This window comes from Lolium rigidum, chromosome 3 (genome assembly GCF_022539505.1).
Source record: "Lolium rigidum isolate FL_2022 chromosome 3, APGP_CSIRO_Lrig_0.1, whole genome shotgun sequence".
Classification (NCBI taxonomy): domain Eukaryota; kingdom Viridiplantae; phylum Streptophyta; class Magnoliopsida; order Poales; family Poaceae; genus Lolium; species Lolium rigidum.
The window spans coordinates 220348141-220353578 of NC_061510.1; positions in this window are offsets into that span (position 1 = coordinate 220348141).

Below are 5438 nucleotides of genomic sequence, written 5' to 3' on the forward strand. Positions count from 1 at the left end.
CTTCTTGGCTCCTACTGGTTCGATAAACCTTGGTTTCTTACTGAGGGAAAACTTGCTACTGTACGCATCACACCTTCCTCTTGGGGTTCCCAACGGACGTGTGTTAACTGCACGCATCAACTATCATTATAATCATCATAAATAGGAGGCAAAGTATCATCAAAGAAAATTTTCTCCTCAATGCTTGGGGGACTAAAAATATCATGCTCATCAAAACCAGCTTCCCCAAGCTTAGAACTTTCTATATCATTATCAACAATGGTGTTCAAAGCGTTCATACTAATATTAGTACTAGCATGCAAATAAGGTTCCATAGGTTTTTTAATTTTCGCATCAAACAATCCATGTCTTAACTCAGAAAATAGTTTAAAAAGCTCACAGTTGTTTAACCATGCCTTACTAGTGTTTAACAAGAAACAAAAAGATGCAATTGCAGGATCTAAAGGAAATAGCTTCGAGCACTCACACACCGGCAACAGTGCTAGGAAATAGCTTAGTAGTCGGAGGATGTGAATACCTTTTACCTTACCTCCCCGGCAACGGCGCCGTAAAATAGCTTGATGTCTACGCACGCTTCTATTTCGTAGACAGGTGTTGGGCCTCCAAGAGCAGAGGTTTGTAGAACAGCAGCAAGTTTCCCTTAATTGAATCACCCAAGGTTTATCGAACTCAGGGAGGTAGAGGACAAAGATATCCCTCTCAAGCAACCCTGCAATCACAATATAAGAAGTCTCTTGTGTCCCCAACACACCTAATACACTTGTCAGATGTATAGGTGCACTAGTTCGGCGAAGAGATAGTAAAACACAGGTGGTATAGATGGTGGTAATATTGCAGGAAGTAAAGATGCAGTAAAACAGTAAACACGGTGCCAGAAAATAGCTTGCTGGCGTGGGAGGCAATTCTCTGTGGTGTAAGCAATGCCTAGGGATCATACTTTCACTAGTGGACACTCTCAACATTGATCACATAACTGAATAAACAAATACTACTTTCTCTACACTCTCTTGTTGGATGACAAACACCATTCATTGTGTAGGGCTACAAGAGCTCCCTCAAGCCGGAGTTAACAAGCGCCACAACATTCGATGTTCATATTTAAGTAACCTTAGAGTGCATAATAGACCATTGCAATTATACCGAGTACTAACATATAATGCACACTGTCACCGTCAGGCTATGAAAGGGGGAATAGATCGCATCAATACTATCATAGTAATAGTTAACTCCATAATCTACAAGAGATTACAATCATAACCTATGCCAAGTACTACATGATGCACACACTGTCACCATTACATCATGGAGGAGGAATAGAGTACTTTAATAACATCACTAGAGTAGCACATAGATGATATTCAACTAGATCACAAAGCTCATCATATGGATCTCAATCATGTAAAGCAGCTCATGAGATCAATGTATTGAAGTACATGGGAGAGAGATTAACCACATAGCTACCGGTACAGCCCTTAGCCTCGAAGGAGAACTAATCCCTCCTCATCATGGGAGACAGCGATGGCGATGAAGATGGCGGTGGTGTCGATGGAGATGACTCCGGGGGCACTTCCCCGTCCCGGCGGCGTGCCGGAACAGAGACTCCTGTCCCCCAGATCTTGGCTTCGCGATGGCGGCGGCTCTGGAAGGTTTCTCGTACCGTGGCTTATTCTTCCGAAGTTTTTAGGTCAGGAAGGCTTTTATAGGCGGAGAGTCGGAGTCGGAGGGGCTACGGGGCAGCCACACAACAGGGGGCGCGCCCCCCCTGGGCCGCGCCGCCACCATGTGTGGTGGCCCTGGGCCTCTCCTCTGGCCCCTATTCGGTGCTCTGGAAGCTTCCTGGAAATATAAGATCGTGGGTCTTGATTTCGTCCAATTCCGAGAATATTTCCTTTCTAGGATTTCTGAAACCAAAAACAGTAGAAAACAGCAAATGGCACTTCGGCATCTCGTTAATAGGTTAGTTCCGGAAAATGCATGAAAACGATATAAAGTGTGAACAAAACATGTAGGTATTGTCATAAAACTAGCATGGAACATAAGAAATTATGGATACGTTTGAGACGTATCACCCAACAGCCTTTAAGTGATATTATCGTGCAAGTCGATGTGATTGGAGAAACAAGTGCAACAAAGTGGCAAAACTTTCCCCCTATCTGTTGCCAATACTTCTTCTGAGTTTGATCATTGCCCATCACCGTATCGAGTGACATCATCTCCCATGCCCTCACTAAGCAAGCATTTTCAATGTTGGCGTAATTTATGTTTTTTTGAGTTGGGTAGGTTGATATGACTGGTACACCGCCTCCCCATCATCACCGCCCACACTATCACCCTACACACCATCAATGTCATCACCCTCCAAGCAGAGATAAAACAACTCAAACAACATATTTTTGATGTAAAGCGAGTTTTGGTTCAACAAATTGGCATACGAGGTAGGAACCTCGTGCAGATCGATGCTACATCATGAAAATTACAAATTTAGCCTACAAATTCACATTTTAGATGCAATTCGAGAGGGAAAAATTGCGTACCTTGCCGGTATGGTGGCGGCGATGGAAGTGGTGTTGGGAGCAACACGCTACAGTTAACACCCTTCTTGCCCCCCTCAAACTTAGTGGCGGTAGCTGCGAGGCCGTGATGGTGACAGTGGCAATGGTCAGTTCGCCTCCTTGTATGACATGGCTCCCTTGGCGCTTCCGCTTTGATGTGGGTGTCACAATCTAGGTTGTGGGAGCCACGCGACGAGGCAAAGTCACGCAAGGTGAGGGAGCCGCACGAGGGGGCCCATCGAATCCTGAGTTCGACGGTGCCACAGAGGGTAGCAACAGGGGCCGTCGATTGGGCTTGTGCAAGGTAACCAAGGACGATCCGAACCTTGGCGGAGTGAGCGCAACGAGACAGGGCCCAACAAATTCGTGGGAGGAGTTCGATGGCGGCGGTGACATAGAAGCGGGGAGGGTGGGGAGCTAAAATATCCGTCGCGCCAATTCCTTCTCGCGATATAGGGCACTCTCGGTCCCACTCGAAGCCCTTGGTTCTATGGGCTTCCGCCAAGAATTCAGCGGTCCCTTTTATAGAGATAGATCAAGACGCCTATTAGCGCTCTCACAGAGTACATACCTGGACAAGATTCTAAAGAAGTTTAGAATGGATGAAAGTAAGAAAGGATTCTTACCGATGTTGCCAGGTAAGGTCTTGAGTAAGACTCAAGATCCGGCTACGGCACAAGAAAGAGAGAGGATGAATTAGATCCCCTATGGCTCGGCAGTAGGCTCTTACCATGTGTAGCATTGATCTATCTCCAACGTAGACGACAACATTACAGGGTGAGACCGGTGCCCCTCAGAGGCGTGGGAAGGTGGCGGTGCTGAGGCCTGGCTTGCCAATGCTACACATGGCAGTCTCGCGACCACCGTTGCAACTTCCATCGCCGGCGGTGCTCTTCGCGGAGCCCATTGTGAGGTGTGGTGTTGCAAACAATGTTCGATGAGCTACACAAAGCCCAGGCGTCTAGGCTATAAGCTGTGTGCAACAGACCTAAGAGGCTAAGGCGCCAACCTCAAGCATTTCAAGGAGGAGCTACCTATTGTGCGGGATAATGCTGAAAAATCAGCTAGTGTTGTCAACGGGGCGCAGTGGTGGTACCGGCAATGACCAGCGACGATGTTGTCGCAAGGAGATGACAACAATCGTGGGCGCACGACATTGCTAGCATGGGAATCAGTGTTTGTAGGGATTCGTTGCATAGAAAACAAAAAATTTCCTACCGCGAACACGCAATCCAAGCCAAGATGCAATCTAGAAGACGGTAGTAACGAGGGGATGATCGAGACTCACCCTTGAAGATTTCGAAAGCCTACAAGATGAGGCTCTTGTTGCTGCGGTAGACGTTCACTTGCCGCTTTCAAAAGCGCGTAGAAGATCTTGATCACGGCGCCACGAACGGGCAGCACCTCCGTACTCGGTCACACGTTCGGTGTTGATGAAGTCGACGTCCACCTCCCCGTTCCAGCGGGCAGTGGAAGTAGTAGCTCCTCTTGAATCCAGCAGCACGACGGCGTGGTGGCGGTGGTGGTGGAGAACTCCGGCGGAGCTTCGCTAAGCGTGCGGGAGAGAAGGAGGAGTGGGGCGGCTAGGGTTTGGGGAGAGGGGGGGCGCCGGCCACTTAAGGGGTGCGGCCACCTTGTGGTGTTGGGGTGGCCAGCCCCCTCCCCTTGGCCCTCATTATATAGGTGGAACACCCAAGAGTTGGTCTACAAGTCTTCGAATAAGACCCCAAACCAAAACCTTCCATATGACATGAAACCTACCCAAGCTAGGACTCCCACTAGAGGTGGGATTCCCACCTTCCCTTGGGAGGGTGGCCGGCCACCTTAGGTGGAGTCCACCCGGAACTCCACCCCTAGGGTTGGCCGGCCATGGTGGTGGAGTCCCTTCGGGACTCCGCCTTCCAAAGTGACTTTCTTCCGGAATATTCTAGAACCTTCTAGAACCTTCCATAAATGCACCGGATCATTTTCAAACTTATAAAATGACTTCCTATATATGAATCTTATTCTCCGGACCATTCCGGAACTCCTCGTGATGTCCGGGATCTTATCCGGGACTTCGAACAAATCTTCGAACTCCATTCCATATTCAAGTTCTACCATTTCAACATCAAACCTTAAGTGTGTCACCCTACGGTTCGTGAACTATGCGGACATGGTTGAGTACTCTCTCCGACCAATAACCAATAGTGGGATCTGGAGATCCATAATGGCTCCCACATATTCAACGATGACTTTAGTGATCGAATGAACCATTCACATACGATACCAATTCCCTTTGTCACGCGATATTTTACTTGTCCGAGGTTTGATCATCGGTATCACTCTATACCTTGTTCAACCTCGTCTCCTGACAAGTACTCTTTACTCGTACCGTGGTATGTGGTCTCTTATGAACTTATTCATATGCTTGCAAGACATTAGACGACATTCCACCGAGAGGGCCCAGAGTATATCTATCCGTCATCGGGATGGACAAATCCACTGTTGATCCATATGCCTCAACTCATACTTTCCGGATACTTAATCCCACCTTTATAACCACCCATTTACGCAGTGGCGTTTGATGTAATCAAAGTACCTTTCCGGTATAACTGATTTACATGATCTCATGGTCATAAGGACTAGGTAACTATGTATCGAAAGCTTATAGCAAATAACTTAATGACGTGATCTTATGCTACGCTTAATTGGGTGTGTCCATTACATCATTCATATAATGATATAACCTTGTTATTAATAACATCCAATGTTCATGATCATGAAACTAATCATATATTAATCAACAAGCTAGTTAAGAGGCTTACTAGGGACTCATTGTTTGTTTACATATCACACATGTATCAATGTTTCGGTTAATACAATTATAGCATGGTATATAAACAT